Source organism: Macrobrachium rosenbergii, chromosome 10 (assembly GCF_040412425.1).
Source record: "Macrobrachium rosenbergii isolate ZJJX-2024 chromosome 10, ASM4041242v1, whole genome shotgun sequence".
In the NCBI taxonomy this organism is placed as follows: Eukaryota; Metazoa; Arthropoda; class Malacostraca; order Decapoda; family Palaemonidae; genus Macrobrachium; species Macrobrachium rosenbergii.
The window spans coordinates 31,985,053-32,001,561 of NC_089750.1; the positions used below are offsets into that span (position 1 = coordinate 31,985,053).

Here is a 16,509-nt window from a genome sequence, read left to right on the forward strand (position 1 = left end):
AAAATTAAATGCAGACAAAATACGCATATAAATCAAAATTATTTAATCAAAACAAAATAATTAACAAAAGCACCGAACCTATCATCGAAAGAAATAAGCTTCTACTCATAAAAGCGCAATTTATTTGGCAGAAAGTCATGTTTTATAATGCGTTGTACATAGTTCACTGTATTCAGTAAGTCAGTACACACCAATTACTAAGAGTATTTAATGAAATCATGTTCATCAAAGGACGAGTATCGTAAAGAGCCTCCGTGAAATTCCGCCACACATGTCTTTCCTGTGCTTTGCCTACCACAAATCTCCACTCATTACTAGCCTCCACTTATCACAGTTATTATCTAAGCAGGTCTGGGTTCTAACTCTTCTGATGCCCACAGGAGCCCAGCTGACACTATTACATACTCTTCTAAAGTCGCAGTATTCATATTACATAGGCCATTCAGGATGCAAAGGCAGAGGGATGTAAAGTTTTCAACTCAATTTCTTATCAAAAACATTTTTATCACAAAGGCAGAAGGGTAATCCACTTGGTTATAACGTGTTGTAGTCATATCATACATCATCAGAAAAGGAGTGTGCGCTTGCAGCCATTATCAACATGATGGGTTGCATTTCCCACGGGTACTCCCCATCTACCACCTTTGGGACTATAAGATACTACTCATAAACATGTGCTCAAAACCGAAATATTTTTTTCGATCTGACCAGAGTTCTTGGATAAAATAATAAACCTTCTCTTTCCGTCTGTACCATCGAATCACGTATTAACCTTTTCCATGTGCGAGACCTGTTCTTGATGTCAACTCCTTTTCAGTAATGATAAAAAAAATCTTTTGAATATAAGTAAGGTCATCATGCTTATATATGAAAAATAATATCAATGTAATATACGAGTATATATGTATGTATATATATAGTATATATATATATATACAGTATATATATATATATATATATATATATATATATATATATATATATATATATATATATATATATATATATATATATAATACAATACTATATAATTATATATCACAAATATTATGCTACAAATATCATCTAACATACAATTCACTATACCTTGGGAATTACTTACACCAAAGGGAAATTATAATGATAAGCGCTTCGTCCGCGGCAGGATTAGAACCGATGCATGTTTTAGATACAGAAGACAGTACCTTAGATCACAAAGCCATCAAGAGAGATATAAGCTGACATCGACTTTGCTGTGCATATGCCTGTCGAATTCACGTTCTATACTTAGAATCCATAACAACCCATCTCCACAATGAGAGTTGATTGGTAGGTTTGTAACACTTGGCTAATTATGAATTTTGGTCACTTCCACGGGTGACATATTTTGATTTTCACTAATATTCCACCTAAGAGAATTATAAATGATAAGTACTTCGTCACTGTCAGTCGTTGTTTCTAAAGCAGGCATGGGTTCGAATCCTGCCATGGATGAAGCTCATATGATGTTGTTTAATTCCCCTAGAGTGTCGGTTATTCCCCAGGGATATTTGTGGCTTCATATACGTGACTATAAAAAATTTCACTCAAAAGTATGTGACAATATATATGATATATATATATATATATATATATATATATATATATATATATATATATATATATATATATATATATATATATATGGTATTTTTATTAAAATTGGTATAAGACAGTTTACAAATTGTCTTTACGCAAGGAGCCAGATAAATGCACTACATATCCACATTTGACATAACTCTCCCTCTCTCTCTCTCTCTGAGTATGTGTTTTTGTGAACGAGTGTGTTTGTGTGAATGTGAATAATGCCTCATCCACGAAACTTGATGTTTAATCTGAAGGCACAAATGGGAGTCATAAAGTTGTGCCTGAGCGTCCTCAGCCGGAAAGGACGACCAGTCATCAAGAGAAGCAGCAAGACATATATATCCAGCGACGGGGAAATCCACCAGGTACAAGTTGTGCAAAATGAGAAGCAGCAATGGGAATGAATACGAATTTGAGTAAAAGAAAAGGAAGTCTAGAGATAAAGATGGAAATAAAAGACGGATGGATGACTTAAGAGAGAGAGCAATGAATGTAATGGAAGAAAAGCCCTTCGGGTATCTTTCTTTCTTGGTAAATTAGTGAAAGCACAAAGATTAAAAGAATGCATGCCGTCTCGAATCCATGGTCACTGCCCCACAGGCGAAAGGTTAGACACACACATCCTGCACTCAGTCAGTCAGTCAGTCTGGTTTGTTAGTGACTCTAATACCGCCTCCTCAGTTAAATAGATCTATAAGCGCAGGATTAGTGTTTATCTTCAATTTATCATTTCTATTAAAAAGTCAGATCAGGAGACGGTGTAAGCTTAGTGAAAAAAATAGTACACTTTTTTTAATGCGAAGGTTGCATCAACATCGCCGATTTTATATAGCTTCTGCTACGTACCACAAATATGTTTAAAACCCCTAGGTCAGTCGTTAGGTTAAATTTCCGCAAGGCACGTTATATATTTACTCTTCGGGCAGACAGGCCATTTCGTAAAGGTATGCCTCCACATCTTCTGGCGGAAAGATTAAATTATGAAAATTAGGTTATAATTAAGTACTGTGGCACTTTTAGCCATTCACTACTTAAGATAGTGAAAAAGTGGAAGTAGCACCTATCATCTTTTGCATCCCACAATGTTGGAGGCGATGATGAAACTACAGTGTAAATTAAAACTTCACAAACAGGTCCTATATCTAGTTTGTTATGAAGACGAAAACACCAGAAAAATTAATAACTTTTCAAGATATATTTTAAGCAAGTGTTAATTTTTTTGTAAGTACTTCTTTCAACCAACGATGTACTACACTTGCATACTGTTAATCAATTTGAAAGAAATTTTTTCATTACATGTATGCACTAACTCACATCTTAACTTTTTCAAATTATTCTCTGCAATCTTTCAGGCCTTTTGGAAAAAATTCACATTCATACGAAATGATAAAAAACTGACAAATCTACTGCAAAGCAGCCTTACCTTTAGAAGGGTTGAGTCCATTTTGCTTAAATTATATTTATATACAGTATTTATATATATATATATATATATATATATATATATATATATATATATATATATATATATATATATATATATATATATACAGTATGTATACATTTACATATATACATATATATATATATATATATATATATATATATATATATATATATATATATATATATATATATATATATATATATATATATATACCATGAGAAATCGCATTTCACTTCTTAAAAACATCCCCAATTTTCTCAGTTTGGTATTGTTTACTTTCTTCTGTGACGATGATTTGTTTTCAGTGCTTCTGAAACTATGGTCATTCTAATAAAATATATACTTTACGGCAACTATGCATATTTTTTAATTTTGCATACTTTTTTACAACTTTAGAATGACTTGCAAAGCGAATAACTTGTTCACTGTTTCGTGGATAATGTTAAGAAGTCTTAATGTCTCATGTCATATCCAAATTTCTACGTCACATGCACAAATCGAATAGAATAAAAAAAAAACCATAAATGTTAAATGACAATATCAAAAGTTTCCACGTCAGTTAACCATTTTCCTTTTTTTGCTGTTATGGTTGCTGTTGCCTTTTCATGGAATATATAATACAAAGTCAAATGGGCTACGGCTTGTTGAAGAGAAACAAACTCACATGACAGTAATTCTTGAGTGCATTAAGTGGTACGGATCTTTTCAAAAATATCTGGAAACAAAATTCCAGATCGCCCGTGGATCCAAGTGTCAAAAAGTACATATTATCACCTTAAAATGATCTCTGAACGAACGTGTTTAGGTTTTAGTTTTGCTAAAGTTTAGCCTCATCCCCAATGCTTATAACGCTTCCTCCTTTGTTCTATATTTCAAACTGGCATTTGAAGAGAGCGAATAACTACAACAAAAGCAGCATCATTTGCATACTGCATTTGCATTTTTCACGATCAGCATATACGGCACTGGTAAAGACTAAGTACACCAACGTTGTGAAATGCCAAACATGATAGGTTTGGCTTACTATAAACACCGCCAACCACAACTTTCCGTTCCCAATTTTTTGAGAAACTGGGAATGAATAGCATCATTTTGGTGAACCAAGTCGAAGGTAAGATTGTCTTGGCCATAACTTGGTCCAATTATAGGGGCATAACAAGTTCCAGAAATTTAAGTTACTGATATAAGTAACTTTTCCTCATCATTTTGAAGGATATAGGACATTAGCCTTTTATCTGGACAAAAAACAAAGTAAAGTCTATGTCCTTGTCTGGGACTTCATGTTCAGTTTCTCTGACAGCGATATTTTCATCACACCCGGGATGCAACACCCAAAGATAGGGTTCTTGGTGCATGATAAGATCTGCCTTAAAATGCAGAAGATAGCATTGCCATGGTTTTTTTTTTTATATTTTAGAGTTTGGAATGTGAATACAACGGCAGAGGTCTTAATATTTAATGAAATGAATAGGTCAGCATTAAGATGTTGAGCTGCAATATTTACAAAAAGGGAGTCATGTTATGTATTACCAAAATGTCTCAATGATTCAAGCACAAGTATTGTAAATGTCATTTCATCCGATTGTGTGATGTTGGGTGGAGTCACTGGAGCATAAAATGCACAGGTTTAGGAATATATCAAATGAAAGGTCTCAGTCTGTATATTATGAAAATGTATATCAGTTTCCAGACTTTGATGAGGTGGATTTCGTGAAGAACCAGAAACTTACATTTCTCTAAAAAAAACCAAAGTTAATTAAGAAAACAGAAATTAAGACAAGAAAAACTAAATTATGAGGCCGATATATTTGATACTGTATTCTTAAGTTTAAATTTCAAGTATTAAGGTTACAAATTATACTTTATAACCTGAATAACCTGGATAAGATACTGAACTCTTTGACATTTATATCAACTTTATTATATCAATTAGTTATTGAGAAAGTTTGCTCTCAGACATTTTTTGTTCTAATACATTAGAATTTTAAAGATGCTGCCTTCAAAGGGTTAGACTTTGCAAAGATTCACACACATTTCTGTTTTTATTTTGCAAATATAACTGAGAAAAAAACGTTAAAGCAAAAATAATATATGAAGAAAAACTTTATAAAACAACTTAGTACAAATCTGGTACACTATTTCCGGTTAAAATTTCAGGTACAAAAACAGCTGTAAGTACTTTGATAAAAAGCATAAAATATTCAAGCGACCGCGTAAAGCAAATACGAGAGAATGGATCAGAGAAATTATGAAACTGGTCCTAGAGTAAAGGATACTTGAGGTCTCTCTCTCTCTCTCTCTCGCACAACCTTCTCATCCTTCTGGAATTTAGGAGAACAGCATGCTTATGTCGGCCCTGTGTTATGAACAGCAATTTTTTTTAGTTGCGCTCATACTAAACTGAACTGTACTGTTCCTAAGTATTTTACCATTATCAGGCCATACCAGTGTCTTGTCTTAGGATTCTATCAAAGGCTATCACATTTTAAAACTGCAAGTCCCAGGCAGGTTCCTCCCTATTATACCAGACCTTTGAACTGTTAATGTACCATCACAGAGTAGACCTTCTGCTAATACCCATATGCATCATCTGTTCCTGAGATGAGAACCCAGGGATAATGTTCTTTGTGCATAATGAAATGAAATGCCAGCTTAGCACGCGGAGTAAATAATCAAGCTAATTTTCATGTATCAGTTTAAGAGTTGTAATGTTGTCAGGGTGTACTGTACACCTATTTAGCTGCATCAATTTAGCAAAGTTCTTACTGCACGATGAAATGATTAGTTCAACAATAGAATGTTGAAATCTCAATATGTTATTTTTCTTTTAAATACAACTATTTAAAGAGAGTTAAGTTATACGTCAAATGAATATCCTTCATAGAATGTTGAAATCTCAGCGTGTTACTGTTTCTTTTCAAATGGTTATGCTTACATCAAATGAAACGTCTTCAGGAGCCGATTAAGAAAATTTTCATTTCCCAAACCTGTGGGATTAGGTATGTCACTAAAGTATATTTTCATGAACATCTTGTTATAAGTAAATAAGTTTTTTACACGTGTGATCTTGGGAAGACTGAGACCTCTGGTTTATCAACTGTAGTACTGGAAACATGTAGGAATACTGAGATATCATTGCTATGGCCTCATGGTCGGAGGTGTTAATAAGCTGTCAGACATTAGCCTCAATATGGCAGAAATCTTTGTTACAACTAGATCGAGTACACTAATGACTACCTAACAGCTCCTGAATAGACCTGCAATGCTGAACTTTATTCCCCTAGCTACTCCAAAAACTATGCTTACTATCAAAGCACTACATAACAAAAGATGCCTTTTGGTCACGGGACTGTGCTATGCACGCATCTTCTGGAAAGAATCGAAACTAGCTATTCCAACGGGGCTGCGAGTGTTTGACATCATGTATGATAATAATTGCTCACAATTTTTTTCTTATATAAGCTAATGGAAGTCATATTTACAATTCGTTTGGCAATATAAGAATGTATGTTCAATGCTCTCTTGTGCTTTGCCTAACTGACTAGAGCACCTGTACCAATAATTGTGGATGCTGGGTTACTTGGGTCCGTCCCATATTCAATTATCTTTCGTAGATGATGACCCAAAATCAATGTTCTATTCTTAAACTACCTTCCAAGATCTTTGGTTTGGGTTCTTTTGCTTAACAGTTTAACTGAACACACTTTCCTTAATCTAATTATTTGTACTACTAAATATGTATATTCAATTTCAATTTTTATTGGCTGATGTGAATATACGTTTCTACACAATTTCTCTCCCTTTATTGCATAGTGGCATTCTTTTCTGTGGAACTTGGTCTGTGAGTTTATATAGCCTTGGGCTTGTTTAACAAGAATTTACACTTATGAATAATAATAACTCAAGTATTTTAGTGTGGAAAGCGTGATGCACATACAAGGGAGGTATAGTAAAAAGACAGGGTTTTGACTGATAGCTTTTCACCTTGTGAGACTAAGTAAAATATTGTGTGAGCCAGGGGTAAAGTACCCAAATTAAACAGTAGTATTGGCAATATATCCTTGTTAAGGGAATTAATGGTTATTATGAGATCCAAACCAAATTTCACTAGAACAAAGATAAAGAATGAATTAGTAAAAACTGAAATCTCCTTCATATCCATAATGAGACTGCAGTCTTATTCTGGTTTCACAATTCAACTGCATTCAATAAGCGTACTGGTGATGCAGTTTAAAAGCCATCTTAGTCCCAGGGAATTTTCTGAGAGTTTAATCCTTGTACATTGCATAGCCTAGTGAAGCCTACAAATGAGAGAACATGTGCTAGCCCAATTATGCTGAAAGTTATTATGAAGAGCAGTACTATTTCAGGAAAAAAATTACGGCTCTGAGAGATAAAAGGATTAACAACGGTATTACAGTCCAGACGTTACAGAAGGAAAAGCTCCTTTAAGGGCAGCAGTATAAACAAAAGCCCGAGAAACTGCCTAGCCATAATTTTCAAGAATACGTCCAGAATGGTAATGTCGATTTGCTTGATCAGGTTGCAGTTCTCGTGGACTACCCCACAACGCTGGAGAACAGAAATCATTTGCGACCCTGCTGCTTTCCTCAAATGTCTTCCATTTATATAAATTTATTGATTATCTCATTATCATCACTGACAATGTTGACAATTTCTCTTGGCTCTTACTGTAATACATGGAGCCCATCGGTTTTCCATTTATAGCACTCCTTCTATAAGAGATTTTCCTTTTTACAAAAATGACAGGTGCTGTCTTTAAAACAAACCTTTTACAGGGTGGTTACATTGGCCACAGCACGTTAAGTCTTCTTTTCTTTAGGTTCCTTGTAGCAAAGTGAGATCCTGTTCTCCCTGTAGCTAAGTAAATTCCTCTTTTCTCTGTCACTCATAACCTCCTCTGTCAATGTGATAAAATGCTGAACTCTTGTCTAGACAATCTATTTTTCTTTGAAACGGCATGCTAGCCCTCAGAAACTATGAATAAGATTTTGAACATTGCTTCCTTATTTAATAAGCAAAAGAAGCAAACACACTTGGCTTGTTTGGGGTCTCTAACATAAAATCATACTCAACAGAGACTAGATGAATTCCTGCTTCTGGCTACTGGGTTGTTTATTTGGGGGTTACGAATCATCTCTTGATCAGTGTTTGAATCTTTCCCGTACTTTGAATCATCTAGGATGAAACTGGTCCTTCATGACGTTGGTGGCTTTATTATAAGTCAGTTCACAGTATGCAGGTATTGCTTGCAGCTTGACCAAGTTAGTAAGTTGTCTTTAATTTATTATACAAAAGCATACTTACGAAAGCTTATGCTCTGGAATCGAGATAGCTCTGCAAATATTGTGAACCTTGTCAAATTGCATGAAGCTGGTAATAAAGTACGCAACAATGGTCGTTGACTGAAATGTCAATCAGACATGAAATGAGGGAGTCCATCTGGTGATCTCATAAACTCAACATCCATTTTTCTTTCTTCCCTCCGTCCTGCACCCTCGATTTTTCTCTGTCTCCCCATTTTCTCATGTTCTGTTTGTTTTGCTTAGTCTCCGTTCTTTTTCCAATTGTTTAATTTACTGCTGAACTGAGAGGATCAGACCAGCTAATTCTCCTATGTTTGCGTCACTGGTGTTTTTCAGAGACAAGGTTCCACTCCATGCATACTTTAACTTGTAATACTGTATTGGGACCGATAAATAGCATGATTCCAGAAACAAATATATGCATTTTATTCGTACAAAAACGTAACACGGTTATACAGTACAGACTACGATTAGTAACACACTGGACAAGCACTGTATAAACCCGTGGTAAGGTATCATTTTCACTGAGTCATGGTCGACGGCTAATGTTTGATGTACGACTGACTACTCTCTCGATGGCTGCACGCACTTGTGACCAGGAGAAAATACTGTACATGAAGCAGGTGAAGTGGGAGTAGCACAGCTGAAGTGTCATACATATCTGGACGATCCAGCGCTTTTTAACCTCAGGTAAGAAAACGATATGATTTCATCATCTTGAAAACAATAACATATGTTCAAGTGACATAGATTCATCCAGTGGCATGACGCCATAAAATACGGATTATGCACATTTCCACCATGCCGATCTACCTTGTATTACTATCAGTTAAGGGAAGTTATTGGTCATCTTTTCCTTCTGTGTAAACTGTTACCGATCTTCGGAGGTAACATGGATAACGAACACGAACGAATTCAGTTCTTCCACAAATATTCCCTACTTAGTATGAAGTCTGTGGACAAGCAGCTAAAAGATGGACTAAAATTTGTTCGTGCAACACCATCTGAAAGAATCTTCATGGAGCATATGAGGCAATACTGACTGACCTTATTTTCTTTTCTACAGCCCAAGTTTCACGATCAATATCACACAATGCATTTAAAAATTCTAATGAAGCCATCCCTTGATAAATGAAAAATACTTTTACCATAAGCTTCAAAGGGAAACGATTAAAAAATGAAGGGGTCCTAATTAATCAGCCTCGAAAAATTTACTTTTTATAATTACTTAAAAATGCCACTTTTAATTATGAATCGCACTAAGTTTTGAGAAAGAGAGAGAGAGAGAGAGAGAGAGAGAGAGAGAGAGAGAGAGAGAGAGAGAGAGAGAGAGAGAGAGAGAGAGAGAGAGAGTATGTCCGGAAATACTAAAGGAGGACTAAAGAAAAATTTCTTTAAAAAAGTCTAAATATATCAACCAACACCCTATCTAAGGCCAAGGCATAATAGTTTGTATTTTTAACTGCAAATTAAATAAATTTAAGAGAATTTACCTTCTCAGTCGTAACTGAAATCTGTTAAACCCGAAAGGGCAAAATAATCTTTCAAGGGTCTGATAATTTACCCTCAACAGTTAAGAATATAAGCACAAATGTAAAGAAATACTCTTATTTGTCCAGTGGCGGGGGATTCCTTCCTTCCCACAAAAACAAAGAAAAATGGATCAAACGTCCAATTGCAATTACGATTTCTTTTTACAAAACTGGGAAGTTTTCTTTTTAAAAAAGGAGAAATACGTTACGTTTCACCTTAAAGGAAAGCTCTGGAAAAAATCAAGGGGAAAAAAGTACTTGCCTTTCCAACAGCAGCTGAGATACTGGAAAGGAAAATACGTATACAATTTAATTGCCATTAAAAAACCTTCCTTGGAAAACGAAATGGAAAAGCGCATTCATGCTCAACACTGCACACAACGTCCCCATAGAAGAAAGGAAGAGAAGCAAAAAGGAAAATTTATATTCTCAGGCAGAGATGAGATTTGCCTTCCCAATGCAAACAAATAAATAGGATATGTCATCTTTTATAATTGCATTCGGCGTCTCCATTGTTAAAAGAACTAGGAAATGCTTTTTTCACGATTAATCCCAGCTAATCGATACACTTACCACAGAGAGAGAGAGAGAGAGAGAGAGAGAGAGAGAGAGAGAGAGAGAGAGAGAGAGAGAGAGAGAGAGAGAGAGAGAGAGAATATAAACTAGTTATATTTCCAACAGCACATAATATCTCCTTGCTAACGAGTGAGAGGTAAGACAATGATGCTTCTATCCAAGTCGAAATATTTCAGAACCTTATTTATTCACAATAACACACAGTGATCTTAAATTCCACCAAATAAATGGCGCTTACGTGATGCCACTCAGAAACGGCCATTTACATTTACAACTGCACGGAAAGCTAATCGAGAATATGTTGACAGTTTCACTGCAAAAGAACAGTATAATCTCACTGGCCACTGACAGCAGTGAAACAAGGCCGTTTGCATCCTCATGTCACCCGAGAAAAAATATATTTTCCAACGCGCCTCAGGCTTTAATCGACCTGAGATTACTTTGAGAACGAAAATTTTACCTTTTACATTACCCCATGTAGAAAAAGGCTTCCATATTGTGAAACATACGGGGCCTTTCTGGAAAGATGGCCTTTATTTTGAATGACATTAGATTGTCGAGAAATGGCCAGTTATACTGTCAGTGAGATCATTAGTTCTAGCGTAAAAAAATAAATCTTTATATAGCGAGGTTCCCTAACAAGCCCTCAACTGTTAACTTCTCATCACGAAGATTAAAACAAAGGCATTCATAGTTTTCAAGACACGTCATTTTTCAGTGAGGAAAATGTGAGAAGATTTAAAACGGGACCACGGACTCTAACAAAGGCATTTAGACTTCGAAAAGCACCCAGATCTTAAGTTTACTGAGACGTGAACACTTTTTAAAGCTACTCAAATTCCGTTAGATTCCGTTAAGATAAAATGCATTTGCAGTTACACAAAAAATTATAATCAGTCACTAATGAGTTTCTGTCGATAATGCAGCCTTTGCACAGTCAACTGAACCTGGGATACGACTGTCACGATGTATAACTGGTTGAAAATAAAGACAAATCCATACTTCTAACTGGCCCTGAAGGCTTCAATCAGAAGAGAAACTGGCACTTTCATAATTACGCCGGATATCCCGAAAATTTAAAAGCTTCCGACACCCCCTTAAAAAATTCTGTTTGAATATTTACTTGCTAAGGAGGGCCCATATGAAGTAACACACTTTTGAACTACAGTCAGGTCAGTCAAGCTGAATGGAAAGATATGATTTCACACTTCAAACTGTATCTCAGGTTTCTGATAATGCAAAGAACCGAGAAAAATTTAAATTCATTTATAATTTCGCTATTTAAAGATAAAATATACTTTCTCACAGGGAAGTGGTAAGAATAAAGTTATAAAAGTGATTGTAAGTGATTGTAAAAGAGAGAGAGAGAGAGAGAGAGAGAGAGAGAGAGAGAGAGAGAGAGAGAGAGAGAGAGAGAGAGAACCATACACACAATGGTGAATACTAATTACTATAAGACAGTTCCTAAAATCTCCTTCGGTATTTACAAATGCAATTCGCTGGTTAATTGCCAAAGACACATATAAGGAAGAGAGAGAGAGAGAGAGAGAGAGAGAGAGAGAGAGAGAATGCTTATTGTTGAAGAAAAGCATTTACAAATAAATCAACGAGGAAATTACAGGCATGTAAAAACAAATTCAGTGCTGTTTTCACTTGCAAATGAAACTTGTATGTTCCCGTAGCCCATAACCCTAATCCGACTGAGAACCTTCTGTAAACTGGAATCCACTTGGCAAGTCGTAAGCTTTCTATGCAACTATTACCAGGTTTCATATTGAATAGCCATTCACGTATCGAACAAGGACCAATATATATCATTATCTCCACGAAGCGTACCACAAAATCAGTTTTCGTGTTACTTTTATGTTGACAGTGGATAAATTCTCTGTAAAATTGGAATTTAACATGCAATCCCAATACACACTGCAAAGTTATCTTACAAAATCAAAAGAATGACATTAAAATAAGGATAAATATCGAAAAAACTCGAAAGACGGAAAATTGAGACCAACGGCAGAGGTCCAAAAATTTCCAGCCTCTCTCAAGCTGAATAATGCTCAGAATGGATAGCGCCCACAGACCCACCCTGCCCTTACAACCTCACGCAAAAGCACTCACCCACGGTGGTCCTGTGCCCATGAATTACCTGTAAATAAATTTAAAACATGACCTTAAATTACCCAGAACAAAGCGTGAACACCCGAGTTTACTGAAATCGATGACGATTCCTTACCAAGAGAAGAGACGTAACAACCCGGACGAAAAACATGATTCGTCCACACCACCACAACCTCTTTTCCGTCGCTCTCACGTCTGCAAATGAAGCCGTAACAAAGACTCCATCTCATCCAAAATCTTGAGGAGGAGGAGGAGGAGGACGGAGACCGCGCAATTTGAGCGGCAGCGTCGCGTTTCCATCACCCTAATCAATGTTTGCATTCCACGAAGCAATAACAACTAGCTTTCGTGCTGGCGGGGTACGATAAACCGACAATAATAGATGGTGGCACCAAAATATAGATTGTTTACGAGCAGGCGTCAATGCATATATGGTCATTTACTCGATAAGACTGTTCATCGAGACGAGAGACCACTCCAAGTCAAGAGTAGGCAACAGGGAAAGAATAATTTTCAACGTACACGGACTTGTCTCGATAAAGATGAACTCACGTCTGTTCAAAAGAACCCACACAAATCATGAGCAGTAATTTTCGTTTAAAAGCGCCGATGAGACGAGCAACTTAAAACCTTTAAATAACCAAGTCACAACGACAACAAGATAAAAGGAATGGATAAATAAGTGGACCTTAAACAAGATGCGACGTCAGAGCTCTTACATTCAGAGGCGAGATTGAAAAATGATAGCGAATATGATTCAATCTCAGTATTCAGCCTCCAAAAGAATGCATTTTAAAAGGACGAAGGTCATAAACCGGTGCAACTCCACGAGAAATATGTAGAGAAAAAATACAGCATATGTACAGCATACGCAAACACGCAAGTACGGTAATGGATCAAAGTAAGAAAGTGACTTTTTATCTTAAACGTCTTCTTGAGCTTAGTCCCAAGAACTTAGATATAAGGGAGTTTCGGTTTTCGAAGAATGACATATATAGTTAGCCAAAAGTATAAAAATGCCATGCTTACCACGAATTACCACTGTTTTATACACCCATATAAATAATGTTGGAATTAAAAACAGTTTCGTGTTACCTATGAACAGCAGCAGTTACGTGAATATTTGCACTTAAAGAATGGAGTTGGTTTCCAGTATTCTTGTACCACAGGTCCTGTTTTGCAAAAACAAACAAAAAATCACTTACTATGGTAAACAACACTCAGATATTTTTAATAATGTTTCTTGCAACTGTATCTTATTATTATTATTATTATTATTATTATTATTATTATTATTATTATTATTATTATTATTAGCAGTAGTAGTAGTAGTAATAGTAGTAGAAGTGGGGATTAGGATATTCACTTGAAGGCGCACAGCCCGTACAAGTTCAACCATTCTGAAGTTACGAGTGATATTAACATCAGAGAAACAACCAGGAAGACGTCTGGCACAGTACAATGTTGGGATATGGATGTAGAAACTGTAAACTGAGGAGCACTCATTGCCTCTATGGTCACAGACATAACAGACCATGGCAGAAGCTGATGATAATCAACGCTGGGTAAACAACAACGTTGGGCAATTCTGGCTATATATTAAAGATCAAGGGTTGCTACTGGCATCCAAAAATGAGAACAGCAATCCTGCAATGGTTAAACAAGATTTGAACTATGTGGTGCTAATGTCATCGTTAATGTAATTATAGGAATATATGAAACTTACTAATAAATAAAATTAAGTTTCGAACAGTACCCGACATACTGTAAGAGCATCAAACTTATCAGATGCACAGAATCGTTACTTATAAACAACGCGAATCTTGCTTTTGCTGGACATTAACCTCATGACCCTTGATCAGCATCAGGTTCGTTGAAGTTACCAGAAACTACCCATCGTGTTATGTAAACGTGAATTAGTACAATAATAATGCAAGCTCACTAATCATGGAACACCCAATGCACTCTTCATGATAAGCAAATAAAAATTTCATGTAACTTACTTACATAAATAAGGGAAGTGCAAATTGGGCAAGCTGACAATATGATAGGTCTATGTCAAGTTGTTTACATGACGATATATGTTTATATCAATTCGTTTCATTAATGTATATGTGTAATTGCACCGACTTAATTGTTTTCTTATTTTGAATTGGATATACTGTATGAGAATTTATTTCCATCTCTATCCATTTTTTTGTGAATGTCCATATAACGTTAATGTTTGTGTAACTTCTTACAAAGCTAGATTAATCCCAAGATTACACTGAATATCTTTAGGTACTAAACATATTCATTTGAATCAATATGGAGGAAACTCAGGGCCTCCTATTCGCTCTGTACCTGCTCTCGTCAAAAGCTGGTGCGTGTATTGAACTGACCTCCCTCCTCTCAAGCTCGACAATGCTCGAGGGACTGCACACGATCGAGAAATAGAAAAAGAACAGAAATAGCAAGTTCTTATTTTTGTGCCGTTAGTTTGTTTCTGCATTTAATTACATCGAGGAAACTGAACAGCTGTGTAAGCAAGGGGTGTAGTTTTGCAGACTGGGTACATTACCAGGGTGTAACACTGGTAACTTGTAAGAATTATGCTGTGCACAAACCTAACGCTTGATCGATAAATTACATAAATAACTCGCATAAAACAAATATTTGCATAATTTTTACCTTTCAGTTTCTTTACAAGCGTAGTTGATGTAGGATTATTAGCTCTTTAAATCATCAACCAACTTCCTCCCACCAGCCAACTTGGTTCATGAAGCTGGTAAGATTAAAAGTGTTGCCTACGATACACAGGTGTGAGGAAAAATACCTGGCAACATGGAAAAGAGGAAACCAACCCGGTATTTCGCAATCTAGGATAAACCCTTTCAAAGTACTCCACTATACAAAACCGGCAAGTTTTCCCGCGAGTGGAACGATGAACTTTTAGCTTGGATCCACTGATCGAGGGGAATCTAAATTACGTCATAAGATATCACTCACGAGCAAATGCTAAATTTCTTCATAAATGTTATCAATAGGTAAAAACAGAGATATCTATACTCTGGTCACAAGTGGGAGAAATTGTACCAGAGTAAATTTGAGTTAAATTTAGAAAATATCAAATTAAAGGGACTTCAAATAATAGTAAGGATACGAAAATGTAAAACAAACCAACAGAATGGTTTTCTTAAGACACCTAAAATTAATAGTACAAGAGTAAAGATGCTCTTTATCACTGCATGTCAATTGAAGACTGGGAGAGAGAGAGAGAGAGAGAGAGAGAGAGAGAGAGAGAGAGAGAGAGAGAGAGAGAGAGAGAGAAAGCTACATTATATTTTGATTGCACACATATTACAGGTACCCATAAGACAACAACTTAAATAGAGCGAGTTGATAAGAGGATGAAAAGAAACCATCCCGTAGTTAGCCTAAACAAGACAAAAAGGCAGAGCCACAAAATGGGCGACAGAGTATGAGACACGATCTGGTTATTCTCATCTGATTCGTCTGTTTCATCCGTTTAGCCAAAATTACAAGATAACACCATAAATTCGAACCCAAATATATAACTTCGATTCATTTTTCAATCGACAAAACATTATTAGCTTAACGTCTGTTGGCCGTAAAACACGGAAATCATAAAACGGTGACAGGAGGAATTCTTTTATGCAACGCTACTGACACGCTCTGTTATTTAAACTCTTCAAACTTTGGATTAGGAAAGCTCAAGGTGTTGACACACAAGGTAATGAGTGCTACAGCAATGTTGCTTCAAGCAGATGCACCTGCACGGGGATGTCCTCCATTAAAATTTAACAAAATCTGACACTGCCTCGTCTCTGTATGGAAAAATATACAATACGCAAGTACTTCATCTCGCTTACTTTTCTGTGCTTTACAAATTCCTTATTCATAA

At 35.8% G+C, this 16,509-nt stretch overlaps 1 long non-coding RNA gene across 2 annotated transcripts in view; it reads right to left on the reverse strand.

The window, feature by feature from the left end:
* Positions 1-16,509, reverse strand: part of LOC136842585 (uncharacterized) — a 624,527-nt gene that overhangs the window by 13,697 nt on the left and 594,321 nt on the right. The gene's annotated exons all lie outside the window — the stretch shown is intronic.